The sequence below is a fragment of the Taudactylus pleione genome, unplaced genomic scaffold (assembly GCF_031769625.1).
Source record: "Taudactylus pleione unplaced genomic scaffold, aTauple2 ptg000041l, whole genome shotgun sequence".
Taxonomy (NCBI): domain Eukaryota; kingdom Metazoa; phylum Chordata; class Amphibia; order Anura; family Myobatrachidae; genus Taudactylus; species Taudactylus pleione.
The window spans coordinates 56,323,844-56,341,581 of NW_028284443.1; the positions used below are offsets into that span (position 1 = coordinate 56,323,844).

Here is a 17,738-nt window from a genome sequence, read left to right on the forward strand (position 1 = left end):
TGGCCAGGTTATACGGAGCTCAATATCTACTATGCTTTGGTGCTTTTCGTAGTGGACAAATAGCCTATTGTATGTATGTGTGTGTGTGTGTATATGTGTGTATATATATATATATATATATATATATATATATATATATATACACACAGTCAGGTCCATAAATATTGGGACATTGACAGAATTTTCAGATTTTGGCCTCTATTCACCACCACAATGGTTTTGAAATGAAACAAACAAGGTGTGCTTTAACTGCAGACTTTCAGATTTAATTTGAGGGTAATTACATCCAAATCGGGTGAACGGTGTAGGAATTACAACAGTTTCAATATGTGCCTCCCACTTTTTAAGGGGCCAAAAGTAATGGGACTATCAACTCAAAAGCTATTTCATGGACAGGTGTGGGCTATTCCCTCGTTATTTCATTATCAATTAAGCAGGTAAAAGGTCTGGAGTTGATTCTAGGTGTGACATTTGCATTTGGAATCAGTTGCTGTCGACTCTCAATATGAGATCCAAAGAGCTGTCACTATCCGTGAAGCAAGCCATCATTAGGCTGAAAAATCAAAACAAACCCATCAGAGAGATAGCAAAAACATTAGGTGTGGCCAAATCAACTGTTTGGAACATTCTTAAAAAGAAAGAACGCACCGGAGAGCTCAGCAACACCAAAAGACCCGGAAGACTACGGAATACAACTGTGGTGGATGACAAAAGAATTATTTCCCTGGTGAAGAAAAACCCCTTCACAACAGTTGGCCAAATCAAGAACACTCTCCAGGAGGTAGATGTATATGTGTCAAAGTCAACAATCAAGAGAAGACTTCACAAGAGTGAATATAGAGGGTTCACCACAAGATGCAAACCATTGGTAAGCCACAAAAACAGGAAGACCAGATTAGAGTTTGCCAAACAACATCTAAAAAAGCCATTACAGTTCTGGAACAACATCCTATTGACAGATGAGACAAAGATCAACTTGTACCACAGTGATGGGAAGAGAAGGAAAGGAACTGCTCATGATCCAAAACATACCACCTTATCAGTGAAGCATGGTGGTGGTAGTGTCATGGTGTGGGCATGTATGGTTGCCAATGGAACTGGTTCCCTTGTATTTATTGATGATGTGACTGCTGACAAAAGCAGCAGAATGAATTCTGAAGTGTTTCGGGCAATATTATATGCTCATATTCAGTCAAATGCTTCAGAACTCATTGGACAGCGCTTCACAGTGCAGATGGACAATGACCCGAAGCATACTGCAAAAGCAACCAAAGAGTTTTTTAAGGCTACAAAGTGGAATGTTATGCAATGGCCAAGTCAATCCCCTGACCTGAATCCGATTGAGCATGCATTTCACTTGATGAAGACAAAACTGAAGGGAAAATGCCCCAAGAACAAGCAGGAACTGAAGACATTTGCAGTAGAGGCCTGGCAGAGCATCTGATGATGTCTATGCGTTCCAGACTTCAGGCTGTAATTGCCTGCAAAGGATTTGCAACAAAGTATTAAAAAGTGAAAGTTAGATATAGGATTGTTTAGTTTGTCCCATTACTTTTGGCCCCTTAAAAAGTGGGAGGCACATATAGAAACCGTTGTAATTCCTACACCGTTCACCTGATTTGGATGTAATTACCCTCAAATTAAATCTGAAAGTCTGCAGTTAAATCACATCTTGTTTGTTTGATTTCAAAGCCATTGTGGTGTGAATAGAGGCCAAAATATGAAAATTCTGTCAATGTCCCAATATTTATGGACCTGACTGTATATATATTATTGCATATATATATATATATATATATAATTGCATTGTATGTGACTTATGTAAGTTCTGCTGTGTGTTATACTGCCTTTTTTATTCCTGAATAACTGTCAGTTATAACTATCACTGCTATTTCTCCTCACAACCCTCTGCTACAGGTGTGTGGGATGTTTTGGGGGTGAACACTGTCACATTGTATTGTATTGCATAACGTTACCTCTAAAGATAAGGAGAAGCAGGAGGGTAAAGCCCCTATGCTGGTTTCATGTATGGCCTGTCAGGTGGGCTTGTCCCCTCAGGATTTCATACAGGATGGATTGTGTAGTCGCTGTTATAAGGAGCCACTACATCATTCCAGCCTACCAGCTCCTGAGCAGGAACCATCCTGGGCTTCCTTTTCTCGGTTATGGTGCAGGTTGTGAACCGTTTAGCTACACCCACGCCAACCCCTACTATGGGGTACCCTCAGCAGCTACAACCTGCTATGTTTATGCCTCCTATGCATCCGTCCTGAATGGATATTTATGCCCACTCAAGCCAGAGTATGGCTCTGTCTCCTACTGCATTTCAGCAAATGCTGCAAGCAGGCAGGCCGGTAGTACCTAAAGCCAGAAGGCGGTCGGTTGCTTCTTATCAGTCCATCCAGCCTGTAGATTCTGATGTATCTTCAGATGAATTTGAAGAGGAGTCTCTCTCAGGAGAGAAGGACCATCTGACAGCAGTGGATGTTACCTCTTTGATTAGGGCGGTCAAAACTATTTTAAACATAGATAGTGAAGAGCCAAAACCTAGTAAGGCTCCGGTGTTCAAGCGCCAGAAGGTCGTTAAGGCTGAGTTTCCCAAATCTGAGCAACTCTCTGAACTTATGGGGGAAGCATGGAGTTCTCCTTATAGACGATTCCATTTTACAAAGAAGGTTACAACTTTATACCCCCTCCCACCTGGCGAATGTGCTAAATGGAAAGTTCCGCCTACTGTGGATGCTCATGTGGCACATCTGGTTAAGAGCGCCACATTGCCCATACCATCTGCATCCTCCCTTAAGGATCCTACAGATAGAATACTTAAGGACTGTCTCAAGGCAGTTTTTTCTCTGTCAGGAGCTGTTACCCGTCCGGCCATGGCTACGGCCTGGGTGTCCAAGGCCATTGAAGAATGGACAGGGGCACTGGAAAAAACTCTTCCAGAAGCTTCCAGGGAGCAGCTGACATTTATCTCCTATATCAAGGAGGCAGCCTCCTATTTGGGGGAGGCGGCATTAGACACCAGCATTCTAGCTTCTAAGGCAGTGGTGTCAAACTCGGGCCCTCCAGCTGCTGTGGGGCTACATATCCCAGCATGCCCTGCCACAGTTTTAGCATGCCCTAATAGCAAAACTCTGGCAGTGCATTCTGGGATGTGTAGTTCCACTGCACTGAAGGGCCCGAGTTTGACACCACTGTTCTCAGGCATCAGCTACCTCAGTTGTTGCTCGCAGAGCCCTATGGTTAAGGGCCTGGAAAGCAGATGCAGGTTCCAAGAAGCCTTTGGAATTCCTGCCGTTTGCTGGAGGCATACTGTTTGGCACAGAATTGGATAAGATTGTGACTACTCTGGCAGCTTCTACAACAGCCGGTCTGCCTTCGACGACTACCCCTAGGCCTAGGCAGTCGTAGTTTTGAGCTTTTCGCCTGCAAGGAAAAGCAAAAGGACAGACTATCTTTAGACAATCTAGTTCTCGTAGGAGACCGCAAACTAAAAGATCAGAGCAGGGCAATCAAACTTCCGGCTTCCAAGCCAGATGACAAACCCTCAGCCTGATGGAGCGAGCCTCCTCTTGGGAATCCCAGGTTGGGAAGCTGTCTTCAGTTTTTGGATACCTGGCATCAGACAACAACAGATGCCTGGGTCCGAGAAGTGGTCTCTCAAGGGTACGCCCTTACTTTCTGGAAGGGTCCCTCGCAAAGGTTTTTTTGCACAGGTCCTCCTTCGGAGTCTACTAAGACCTTAGCTCTCCAGCAGGCCATTCGTTCCCTGCTGGGTTCAGGGGTGATAATCCCAGTTCCGTTGGATCAGCAAAAAAAGGGTTATTATTCCAATCTGTTTTTGATCCAAAAGCCCAAAGGTCCCACCAGCCTACTCTGAATCTGAAAGGCCTCAACAGATTTATCTGGGTGCCCAAGTTCTGTATGGAAACTCTTCGGTCAATTGTTCTGGCAATGGAACCAGGAGATTTTATGGTGTCCTTGGACATTAGAATGCGTATCTGCATGTGCCAATTACACCTTCCCACCAAAGGTTTCTGCGGTTTGCTGTTCTGTAGCAACATTTCCAATTTCAGGCGCTGCCTTTTGGTTTGTCAACAGCCCCATGATCTTTACCAAAGTAATGGCTGTAATGACGGCCTACCTCAGGCATCAGGGAGTCAGAATACTGCCATACTTGGATGACCTCCTGATACTGGCACAGTCTCCAGATGTATTACAACATCATTATAGACTGACGATTGCCTGCCTACACAGGCACGGCTGGATCACAAAATTGGAAAAAGTCATCTCTTTCTACAGTACAGTAGATGGTGCATTTAGGTGCACTCCTGGATTCTCTGGCACAGAGGATATTTCTGCTAGTAGGCAAGATTTTGGCACTTCAATTATGGGTTTGCAGATTTCGCCACAATCAGAGGGTGTCTATCCACTCAGCGATGCAGAGTCCTGGGGTCCATGGTGTCCATGATGACATGGTGGAATATGCTCAGTTCCACTGCAGCAGCTGATCCTCTCCTGGAGGAGCAGGGAGTATCAATAAAGTCACAGATGATCCGTCTTTCTCCAGAGGTTCGGCTTTCCCTCTCATGGTGGCTGCAGACGTTTCGTCTGAACAGAGGTCGCCCCCTTCTGGATTCCAGATTGGGTGCTCCTCACTACAGATGCCAGCCTCTGCGGATGGGGCGCAGTGACGGGTCATCACACTTTTCAGGGAAGATGGATGACCAAGGAGGGTCACCTATCCATAAAAATCCTGGAACTTCATGCAGTATTCAGGGCACTCGTCATACTGAAGGGCAGGCCTGTCCAGATGCAGTCTGACAACACAACCACAGTAGCCTACCTCAACCATCAGGGAGGCACTCGAGGTCTGGCAACTATGGCGGAAATGACAAACATTCTGGTCTGGGCAGAATGTCATCTTCCAGCAATCTCAACACTGTTCATACCAGGAGTCCTCAACTGGGAAGCGGCCTCAGGCCACAACAACAAGGTTCTCAGATACGGGTCCAGAACCAGGGATCCCTCAGCTGATTTTGTGGACACTGTAGCAGTGAAGTGGGACTTCAAGCTAGCATATCTCTTTCCTCCGATCTTCCTCATCCCAAGGGTCATCAGGAAATTCAAGCAGGAGTCGGCACAGTAATACTGATATCCCCTGCTTGGCCCAGACACCATTGGTTCACCGACCTTCAGAGTCTCTCCATAGAGAGACAGGCATCGGGAGTTTGACGCCTGTCATTAGACCCTTGCCGAGATTAGAAAGTCGGGATGCCGATAGTCGGCATTTAGACCTGTCGGCATTCCGACTGCATACCACCCCGAGAGTTCAGGTGTCTGCACTCTGTTTGGTTTCAGGTAAGGATCGCCCCTCTGTCTGATGTTAGAACATTTTTTCAGGGGCTTCTGGGGAATCAGCCTCCCTTTGTCCCTCCGGTAGCTCCGTTGGTTTTGTCTTTGGTTCTCAGGGCTCTACAGGCTCCCCCATTTGAACCCCTGAAATCAGTAGACCTCAAGCGGTTGACAGCGAAGACAGTTTTTCTTCTTGCTATCTCTTCTGCCCCCAGGGTCTCTGATTTGTCAGCCTCCGATTTTGATTTTTCACCAGGATAGAGCTGTTCTTCGTACCAGGGCGAGTTATGTTCCTAAGGTAGTACCCCGGTTTCATGTGATTGAAGAAATAGTGGTTCCAGCCTTCCAGTTTTCAGACCTCTCTGTAGGTGAAGCTTCTCTGGGTGTGGTGTGCAAACTACATATCTACGTGGATCGTACCAACTCCTTTAGGAAATCAGATTCTCTTTTTGTGTTGTATGGCTGTCATAAGCGAGGCTGGCCAGCTAACAAACAGTCTCTGGCTAGATGGCTTCGTATGACGATTTCCCAAGCTTACACACAAGCTGATCTCTCTGTTCCAAACACAGTGACCGCACATTCTACTTGATATGTGGGACCATCGTGGATGTTTCATCGAGGTGCCTCGGCTGAACAATTGTGCAAGGCAGCCACGTGGTCTTCCGTCCACACTTTTCTCAAATTTTACGCCTTTGATACCTTTGCCTCTCAGGATGCTTCCTTTGGGCGCTGGATTCTCCTTTCTGCTAAACAGGAGCGTCCCCACCCTTAAGGGAACTGCTTTGGGACATCCCCAAGGTAATTCCTGTGGACCCTATGGAACCCAAAGAAGAAAATAAGAGTTATGGTATAGCATACCTTTTTGTTAACTTTTTCTTCAAGGTCTACAGGGCACCCACCCTAACGCACCTGGTGTTATTGGGTAATCTTTATTTCTTTTGTATTTCAATGATTCCCTTTTCTTAGAGTGTTTCTGGTGTATGATTGTCCTTCCTTCTCCTGCCTTTTGCTTGGTAACAAACTAAGTGCCTGTAGCTAGGGGTGGGGTATATATGGAGGAGGACCCAGTGCATCCTGGGAGCTAAAGCTTGTAACTGTTTGGTGCTTGGATCACTGCAACCACATACCCCAAGGTAATTCCTGTGGACCCTATGGACCTCAAAGAAAAGAGTTGACAAAGGTATGTTATACCATAACTCTTATTATGCGACTAATTGAGGTATACATTGGTTTAAACAAATGTACAAATAAAATAAGAGATACAAAAGTAAAAGATTAAAAATTAATAAGTTTCTTAAAAATAAAATATAAACTTTTTGTTATGAACCTTGTTACAGCATCAGACCTTAGGCAAGGTGTACATATTTGGATATACCTATAATTGGGAAAAGTAGCTGAGTAAATATCCCTGACAGCTTCCTCAGGGCTAAATATATAGAAGATATAACAAGATGTATAGTAAAACAAAAAAATTGGCTTTGTTATGGTCTCTTCCTATGGTTTACATTGAGCTATAAAAATAGAATCCAGCGTTCAGTTAAGTCAGTAACTTTTCATCTTGTCATACTTTGTTTTTCCTACATCAGACTTGGAAGCAGAAAAGTCAGGCTTTTGCTGGCAAATAAATATTGCATTGTGAAGATGTGTGCATGTGACCAATGTACGGGGTGGTGCTAAAAGTGTTGTGACTGCAAACACTCTGAAATGGGACAGTGAGAAATCTATGCAATAAAACACCAATTTTATTTAATTTTTTTCCAGATTTTATTAAACACATGAGTAACAAAACTCAAAGAGGTGCCATGCTTAGTGTGGTGATTTAGAATGTGTTTCCTAATAAATAAAGTGCTTTATACTCTGTGTCACAATCCAGACGTTTTCTATACTAGGAATAGGGCTTGACGTGGGAGCTGAACTGGAGGATATATGTTGGAAGCTGGAAGGCTTTATTAGGTTTCTCCGCATAGAGGCCATGGCATAGAGTTTGTAGAACCGTCAGTAGATATTGGAAACAGGAGATACGGTGTAGATGAAGCAGGTACACCCGGCTGAGACTGGTAACAACCAGGCTGGAACCAGTATAGCAACAGTAACCTGGCTACAACCAGTAAGACAGGGGTGGGGAACTTTTTTTCTGCCAAGGGCCATTTTGATATATATAACATTATTTGCGGGCCCAGTGCAGGTAACGCCCCCTACATGTGATGTCACACAGGGGCGGGGCCATAATCACTGGTGCTTACAGCAATGCCTGGAGCATCCTGAGGATGCTCCGGGGCGCTGTAAGGGCAGCGGTGTGACCATCTGAAGCATCCTAAGGACGCTCCAGGCAGCACTGCTGCATATATTCTGGCTGCAGGGTGCACCCAGCTAGCCAGATGAGGCTAGCAGAAAAAAGTTCTGAGGGCCAGATCAAATGATTCCGCGGGCCTTATATGGCCACCGGGCCTGAGGTTCCCCATCTCTGCGGTAAGGCAATAGTGACCAAGTTGAAACCGGTAACACGTGTTATGGAGACCGGGATGTAACCATTTAAGCAAGATTAACTGGGCTGGAACCGGTAATGCAATAGTGACAGGTCCAGCAACAATAACCATGCTGGAGCTGGAAATACAGTAATGACCAGGCTGCGACCAGTATAGCAATAGTAACCGGGCATGCAGTAATGACCGGGCTGGGACCTTAATAGTACAGTAAACCATGCTAGACCAGCAATGCAGTAATGACCGGGCTAAGCCCAGTATAGCAACAGTAACGGGATGGAATTAGCAATGCAATAATGACTGGGCTGGGACTGGTATAGCAACAATACTATAGAAGACGGGAATAGAGCCAGAAGGGTATCCTGAAAGAAGCGACATTGTACTGACAAGTGATAGTTGCCCAGGAAGTGTTTAAATAAGGTCTCCTGTATCCCTATTGGTTGCTAGGGTCAGCTGAGTAAAAGTCATGTTCCCACTGGTCGAAATGTGTTCAGTTGATCTATTTCAAATTTGCGGTATCAGCATGGAAGGCTGGCGAGCCGTGAGGCTGGAGGAGACTTAAGGAACCGGCAGACAGAGGTGGACCTGAGGGTTAGCCGGGAGAGATCGAGTTGCAGTAAGTATCCGGGCACTGAGTCCCAGGCCGTGACACTCAGGTCACCAAATCACATCTTAGCTGGATAGATTTTGCATATAAAAACCCTGGCGCACATGCTGACCCTGTGATAGAAGGTTGATTTGCACAATCAGCATTTGCTACCTGCCGCTTAAAAAAATTAAATAAAATCTTGATGTGCAGTTTTTACTTTGATATTTTGCTGTGTTTACCACATAAAAAAGGCATTTACAATTTAGTTTGGATAAAACAAACTAACACATAATTTTCCCTATTTAAAATAATTTTTTGTAAAATTTTATTTCTGCTATATGTACAGTACAATTCACAGCTGCAGGGTTATCACTGTTATCTGATGCAGTCTTGCAAGTTTTAAAATATGTGTTCACATTCAGTATAATGATCTTCTTACCAGCAGTATGTGTGCAGATTCAGAAGTACTGCCACTCACATCATGCTAAGAAAACCTATATCACAAATGTCAGCCTCAACAAGCTGGGTCTTGATTAAAATGGAGGGGACTGATCCATCTCTTGTTTGTAGCTTCTTAAGAGAAGGGCTATCAATCCTCTCTGTAATTAGGTGATTCATTTCTCTACTATCAGGTCATCCAAAAATAGTCTGTACTGCTTGAAAAGATTATTGTTGAAGAGACTGCTCTCAGTTACTGGTGAATGTAATTTGGCCCAAATAATTGTGTGACACTGCTTATACTAGATACAATGATATTTACATCTAACCAAGGTAAAGGTAATAACTGTAGTATCCGTATAGAGAAAGTAACATTTGTTCACATTTGTTTTGTATAAATTTAAGTTGGGTCGCCTGTTGCCGAAATAAATTGTTTCTGTAATGCTAGGCATATACTATACAATTATCTGTCAGACAGCTGTCCAATCTGGCTGGTTGGAATGAAAACCTAGTAATGTGTGGGAACAAATTACATTTGACCATATGGTCCAAAACACTGGAAAATAGACAAAAATAGTTGTTTAAATCGGTTAAATTTGTTTGATTTAACCAATTTGTCTGAACAACCATTTTTGTCTGTTTTCCAGTGTCTGTGAGCAATAGGTCGATTGTCATTTGCTCACATATATTACCAGATTCTCATTCCAACCAACCAGATTGGCAGATGTGTGACAGATAATTGTATGCCCAGCATGAGTGTTTTTTGTTTTTTTTATATATATATAGTTTTTCTAATAGTGACATCTGTAAATATGATTTTTTTATATATACGACTTCCTATTTAAAAAACCCCTACAAGCCTTTTTATTCTGTTTTTGGAGCACATTTTTCAGAATAGTATTAGCTCATTCATTTATTTTTGTGTTCTACTATATTTCACAGGCCATTTTTTTAACCATCATTAATATATTGGTCGACATTTTCATATTTGCACACATCATTATATTGAAAAAGAATTGCACTTAAGGGGAGTTGTATGAAAAAGCAGGCAACGGTAGTTGTGTCTGGATCTGCTTCGTCCATTTACCGTGGCAAAGCAGGTCCCTTCATCGGGGGCATGTATTATTAACTTAGTTGCCGAAGAGAGTGTGTTAACTCACATCACCGGCACTCTTCCTCTTTTCGGCTTCTGACTGGCACTCTGCGCCTTCTGAAGCCCCCCAGTGGCACCTGCGGTTCATTTAATTTTTTTTTTTTTTTAATACACAATGTTTATGCATGCATCAGGCAACAACAGCTATAGCTGAAGCTGTCGGAATGGTCAGTGCCACTGACCGTTCATATATTGCCTTGCACATCAGCCCTGTTGTCTTGTAGGTAGCGCCCCTGTCATTTACCACCCAGCCCATATTTATACTTGGGGGTAGAAGCGGTATCAGCGCACATAACATGTGCTGCAACCACTCCTCCCCCATATTGCCCCATCATACATCACCCCCTCAGTGACTTAACTGGGTGTTATGGTGCCCTGTGCTGGCCACTCCTGAGTGCATAACATAATGCCAAAGGGACAGGGCCGCCAGCTCCTGGAAGAACATCAGTGCTCCGAGCATCCTCAGGATGCTCTGTGGGGCTATGAAGGCTGGTGCCCATGTCTGGAGCTTCCAAAGGACACTCCGGGCAGCACTACAATAGCGATTCTGGCTGCAGGGTGCCTTTCTATACACCCTGCTAGCCAGATGCAGTGACTGTTGAGCAGCGACGGTGTCACCAGCAGGGCCCTGCGCTCTATGCAGCACCCTGCTCGCACACCTCTAGTTACGGCTCTGCTTACACTCTGAAGTGTTCGATTGTTGAGTCCGGTGGTTGTGCAGAGCAAGTTCTTCATAGGGGCATCTGATTCATGTTTGGCTCCTAATAGCTACATGTACTGTATTTGCAACATGGGCATGTAAATCTTTAGCAAATAATCCTAAACTATACTTTCTTTCTCAGAAGATAATCTATATTCATAATAATGGAGGATTTTTTTATTTACCAATATCATATGCTTATGCATTTATATACTTATTTAACAGTTACTTAATTAGCACCAGCATATTCCATTGCACTTTACAATTGGGAACCAAACAGTAATAAAACAAGACTGAATAATAACAGACAGAGGTAAGAGGGCCCTGCTCACCAGCTTACAATATATAGGCATGATTTCATAAAAGCATGCAATCGCTGCCATGTATTGGTGTCTGCTACTTTTAGTACCATGGCTTAGTTCTTTACCGTAAGAAGTATTTATGTGCGGAAACTAGAAGTATGCATTGCAGATAGTCCTTCACTTTCCATTGCTAAAAGAAAAAAAAGGAAAGCTCAGCACATTGCAGTGATTGGAAGCGATAGCAGAGAGCGACACAGTAATATACTGCCTTATGCTTCTATCTCTCAGAGCCTGTGTGAAGATTGTCTGACCTAGAACACATTTCTAGTGGCTCATACTTTGCTCTGGCAAATAAGTTTCCCATTGTAATTGTATTTGAACTGATGTAGGAATCAATATCATCTACAAGTGTCATGTACAGTATATCTGCAGCAGGAAATGGGATACTTCAAAATCCTGTTAGTTTACGCCTGTTAGAGAACAATCTATTGTGGCTGAGTGTGTCAGGGTGAAAGAAGCACCTTTTGCATTTAGTAATGGGAGGAATGAGGACTATTGATTAGGAAATGATCTACACAATCTGTATAACAAAATAAAAGCACAAAACAACATATATTTATATGCAAATGACAATAAATCCTGGAGCTAATGGAAATATATCAATTAGGCGCACACAAATAAAAATCAGGAATATATTTATATTCTAATAATACTACTAAAGTTATTATCCTTTCAATAATAGATTCACAGCTCTCAAAGGACTAACTAGGGGTAAAAATTTTAGACCTAAACATTCTCCATAAAGATAATGATAGATTTCACAGAAGCCTTGCAAGTTTTAAATTGAGTTCACGTTCAGTATAATGATCTATGATGACAAAGGATTATACTGTATCCCAATAAGTGGTGGGACATGTTAATCCTCCTGATTAAAATTGTGGGTCAAATAAAAACTGCCTTCACAGGAAAAAAAAAGCAGCATTTCTGGTGTCGACATTTAACATGTGGTTGTCAACATATTGATTGTCGTCCTAATGTTCATGTCAACATTCTGACTGTTGACATTCAGAACCTGTAGACATTCTGGTGATGATATTACAAATGTCGACTTTTCATACCACACCTGCAGATTGTATGAAAAGTGGCAACAGCGGTGAAAGTATTTCATTGGTAATATTCAAAAATGCAGCACGATTAATATATCCACATAAGCTTCAATCCAGAATGCTCTCCTACAGAGCTGCAGCTAGACATTTTGGTGCCCTGTGCCAAAAAGATCAGTGGTGCCCCCCCACGCCCCCCCATCCCATATATTTTATACAGGGAAAGTGCGCAGCGAAGGCATGCGCCAAAAATACAGGGGTGGGATGTGGCCACACAACAGTACCAGTCCACATTACAATGCACATTAGTGTTCATTACTCACAATACACATCAGAGTACTGTAGTACCTCAAACCCCTTTATCATGTTACGCCACACAGTAGAGCCCCTTACACACATTATCCCACACAGTAGAGCCCCTTATACACATTATGCCACACAGTAGTACCCCTTATATATGTTATGCCACACAATAGTACCCCTTTTACACATTATGCCACATAGAGACCCTTATACACATTACGCCACACAGGAGTGCCCCTTATACATGTTATACCACCCAATCACAGCCCACACTCTTACTGCTCCTATTTATAGCTATCACTGTCCCCAATCACAGCCCACACTGTTTCCTGTCACATATCTCAATGCCCCCACTCTCACTGCCCCCTTATAGCTATCAGTTCCTCAAATCACAGCTCCCACTGGTCCCACTTATAGCTATCACTGTCCTCCTCACACAGCTCCCACTGTGAAGCTTCACCTTCTAGACCTAATCCTCAGCTCACGCCATGTCTCTGCAGCAACCTCAACCCTGCCCCCATGTTTGTCTATAGCCCTCAGCTCAATCCCTGTCTCCCAATAGCCTCAGCCCTCCCTCCTGTGTCTCTCTATAGCCTCAAATGCTTTCCCCCCTCCCCTCCTTCACTTACCTCAATGATGCTCCTCCAGAGTCCTTCTCATGGCAGCGGCGACAACAGGCTTCTCACAGTCAGTCTTTCTCTGAGAGTCTGTTCTGCTTCACCGCGCTGATGTCATTACGGCCCACAGAGAAGAAAACTTTATTGTTCCGGCTGGGTAGTCAATGTCTGAGTCCTGCTGATTACTGCAGCGGCGCAGGCACAGGCCAGGACCAGTCACAATCTCCGGACTGGTCCTGTCATGCAAGGGAAGCAGCTACAGCTGGGGGGAGCAGCTCCGGCTGGGGGGCCCCCTGAAAGAAGAGGGCCCGGTAGTACTCGCCCCCTGTACCTCCCCTTCATCCATCTCTGAGCAGGGGCGGCAGATGCTGAACCTGGTGAGTGAGGCACCAGCCGCACCATCCTCCCTGCAGCCCTCCCCTCTTTCCCTCAGCCAGCGCAGCCAGAGTTAGACACTGAGCCTGCGCTGGCTTTGTTCAGACACCCTTAGAGCATTATGGTGGACGGCCGGTTCCACCCTCAGGGCTGCTCCGCTCTGTGCGGCGGCACCGGCCGCTCCACCCTAGCTACTTCCCTGCTCTCCTACCAAAGGGTAGCACAGGTTTTAACAACGATCCAAAATACATGCCAATCACATTTACAGTGTCTGATTGGTCAGTTCAAATTATGTATACAGTTTTCCTTGTTCCCAGTCTCTGGTAATGTCGCAGCATGGCTGGTGCCATTTGTAACAGTTCATTAAGCATTGGGTCTTTTGTTCATTTCCTAGGTCAGTTTATGGCTAAACAATCAGTTACAGTGTGTTGTTTCTGTTTAAATAAAGTAACAAGTCCATTGTATGGTCATCAGATAACCCTCAGCTGCCATCTTTTGTATTTATCTTAATCTCTTAACTGTTGATTTTTTTATTTCTAAAAACCACTCATAAATTTGTAATTTTTTAATGAGTTTATTAGGTGAAGAACATGCATTTCAACTTATCCAAAATGAGTTAATAAAAAAAATTTAAATATTTTTAAGATTTGTAAAAAAATAGTATTTTCAAACATACGAACATCAGATCACCACCATGGGAACATTTCAACCATCGCAACCTTCTTTTTTTACAGTGGCTTTTAATCTCTGCAGCATTTGGCTGGGGGGAGGGGGGGAAGGTCCTGCTATGCTGGCCGATCAGCAGTGATTCGTAGCATGGCAGACACTGGGGGAGGGTGCAGGCACACAGAGCAGCACCTCTAGAAGATTCTTCTCCTGCAGCTGCTCACACTGTTTGTGACTGGTCGCTTTGTTGGCGACCAGATAGCCTGGTGTGGTCGCAAAAAATGCAACCATATCAGGCAAGTGGTTAAAGAGACACTTTGGTTAGCAAAAGACACTGAAGTGCCAAAAGTCATGTGATAGCAATATATAAACTTAATGGTAGGTGGCGTCACCGTACTGTGACAAGTTGGAATTGCCTAGACCTGCAATAGTCAAGCACACACCTCCTGCATCAGACAATCAGACAAGCTACATGGACTCAAATCACATCGACATTTAATTCCAGAGGTACCAGACGCATATCCAGCAGGTCAGTGCAGCATTATGTAGCTTCCATGGGATATGTGATCAGAAGACCCACCAGAGTGCCACTGTTAACACCGAGACACCTGACACAGCTCCTCACCACGGCTTGTGATGTCACTAATTGGACCCTGGAGGACTGGCAACGTGTGGCATGGTCCGGTGAGTCATTGTTCCAGTTGTTTTGGGCTGATGGTAGGGTTTGGGTGTGGTGCAGACCCCATGAGGCCCTTGACCCCAGTTGTCAACAAGGCTCCGTGCAGGCTGGTGGTGGTTCCATAATGGTGTGGCGTGTGTTCACATGGCATGGGTTGGGTCCGCTTGTCCACCTGAACACATCATTAACTGTTGCATGGCTTGGTGACCATATGCCCTTAATGGACTTCATGTACCCGCACAACGATGGAATATTCCAGCAGGATAATGCACCGTGTCATCGGTCCCAAGTTGCCAAAAATTGTTTAGAGGAGCATTCTGGAGAGTTCTGATGAATAGAGTGGCCACCACATTTGCCCGACATGAACCCAGTCAAGCAATTATGGGTCGTGTTGGAGAGGTCCATTCGCACCCAAGATCCTGCACCTAGAAGGGAGTTGTGGGTATCTATACAGACGGCATGGGTCAACATTTCTCCAGAGGTCATCCGTCCTCTTGTGGAATAGATTCCACATTGAGTTGCTGCATTTCACCAAGCTAGAGGGGGTCCTACATGATCTTAGGCATCTATCCCATGACTTTTGGCACTTCAGTGTACATTATTAAATTACTAACTTTGCACATTTATTAAAAATTACAATACAATGGTTGTAATATAACATAATATAATGCAATGATTAAATATAACAATAATATTGTTTTATATGTGCATTTAAAAGAAACAATGGGTTTTATGTATTAAAGTGAGTAACTGAAAACAATTTATGACAAATATAGAAACATAACAAAACTAATAAAAATATACTTATGCAATGTAATTGATTTAGGGAATCGTCTAGCAATTGGATCTTTTACCAATATTTTCTCGCTTTAACAGTGTAGATGAGGGAGAGCCTCTTAAGCCTCCAGGCCCCAGAGCATCGGCACCCCTTGCACCCACTATAGTTAAGTCCCAGGAGATAGAGAATGAAGCTTACATAAATGAATGAATTGCCTCTATCAAATTATGTACACTGTGTGATGGCTTAAATGTGGGTGTGGTATGATATGTCAACAGCTATAAAGTCGACATAATGTAGACACTGATGAAATTTTGACATGTTAGAATTTCGACATATAGTCCCTGGCGGCCTAAAGGTAACAGTGACTTACCTGCTCCTGGCGACTGCAGCTGCTGCTCCAGTACGGCTTCCGGGTCTGGAGCATCACATCCAATCCAATCCTCCTGCGTTACTGTTAGTATTCCCTAACTCTAACCGCCCCCCTAGTGCCTAACCCTCATGCCTGTAGTCTAACCCTAGTGTCAACATTCTGACAATGTTGACATGTTGCCTGTCAACATTTTAATAATGTTGACATAACTGTGACATTGTAAATGTCGCCCAAATAACTATATACCCTTAATTATGAATAGTTGTTATGGTAAACAGGGCCTTATTCAGTAGCGGACACAAATGCAATCACTTACGGATCACAGTTGCTAAAATATGTTAATGTTTGCCTAACACAGCCAACATAAAGACGCCCACTGCTGCCTTCTCATATCCGTCTAATGTGTCTCCTGCTTAAACGTCGGTACCATCGACTCACATTAACCAGTCACGCAGCATGTACAGCAGGTCTGACCAGCCGCAAACACTGCGGGTCTCCTCACACACAGAAAGGTCTTATGCTGCTAATGTATGCACTCTATGAAATGGCGCTGAAACAGTCAAACACGCCTGCGTTTACTTAACCACCACCCCCACGTTACCACCCCGAAACGCTGACCACATGACACTCACTTTGCAAATGGATCCTCTGTGCTTATGTAATTGCAATACAATCACGACACGTGCATAGTGCGACTTACACGCAAGCGTAATGGTATATAATCGCACAAACTGCGTATACATCGGCATTGCATCTGCTGCGGAAGCACACCCATAATATGAATATTAAGTGTAGTAACACATTGAGCATGTTCTAAGACACAAGTGTAAAATACATTTTGTGTACGGTAGTTTGTTTGACTTGCTATAATATTGTGGAACAAATTAATTTAATCCTCAGTGATGTAATAGTTAATGTCTGATTTCTGCAGTGAGATCCATGCAAATGTATTCCTCAAATGTATTTCAAATGTACTTAATCACAAATATCCACATGTATCTATTAGACAATGCAATTGCAATAAAAAATGCATGCTACCTAATGGCTTACATAGGTTCTATAGGAGAGTGCAGAGCCGCATTAAGGGTGTAATAAAAGGGGCAAGTGATCCAAACCACCCCTTCTCCCTCTATCAGGGGGTCCCCTAGAACAGTGTGTCTCAATCCAGGTCAGTTCAAATTTTCCCAATCACCTAGTTGGGCACAGGTATATTACCAATTATCACATTTTAAAGATCCATAGGTAACTTGTAAACCATGAACTGTTTGAGGACTGTGTTTGAGAGGGAGGGGTGGAATCTGAGCAAGGTGCTGGGCTACACTGCAATGTGTACAGTAGTTCTGCTTCTGCAAGCACCATGGGAGATAGGAGGGGTGAAGCTGCTGCAGTGTGCCCCAGTCTGCATCTCTGTTTGACCCTGTATGTGTTTTAGACCCTCATATATATATATATATATATATATATATATATATATATCTCAAAACAGAAGGTGCGGCACTCGGGGCTTGGTCAGACAAAAGACTCAGACACGATGTAATAAGTTCAACGTTTCAGGATGACAATCTAACATGGATTGAAACGTTGAACTTATTACATCGTACAGAAACAGACAAATCTCTGGACTGCACAACCTGACTATATATATAATGGGAGGTGCTACCTGATGATACTAATTGCAGGTACAGAAACAGACAAATCTCAGGTGCACAACTCCAAATTATTAATAATATGTATAAATGCAATAACATTTTGCAATCAATAGAGGTTTTTAGCATAATCATGGCCACTCTATGCCTGATGTGTGCCTACGTGCCCTCTGCC

At 43.7% G+C, this 17,738-nt stretch overlaps 1 protein-coding gene across 4 annotated transcripts in view; it reads left to right on the forward strand.

The window, feature by feature from the left end:
• The window catches only part of UGGT2 (UDP-glucose glycoprotein glucosyltransferase 2), a 428,047-nt gene that overhangs the window by 306,405 nt on the left and 103,904 nt on the right, over window positions 1–17,738 (forward strand). The gene's annotated exons all lie outside the window — the stretch shown is intronic.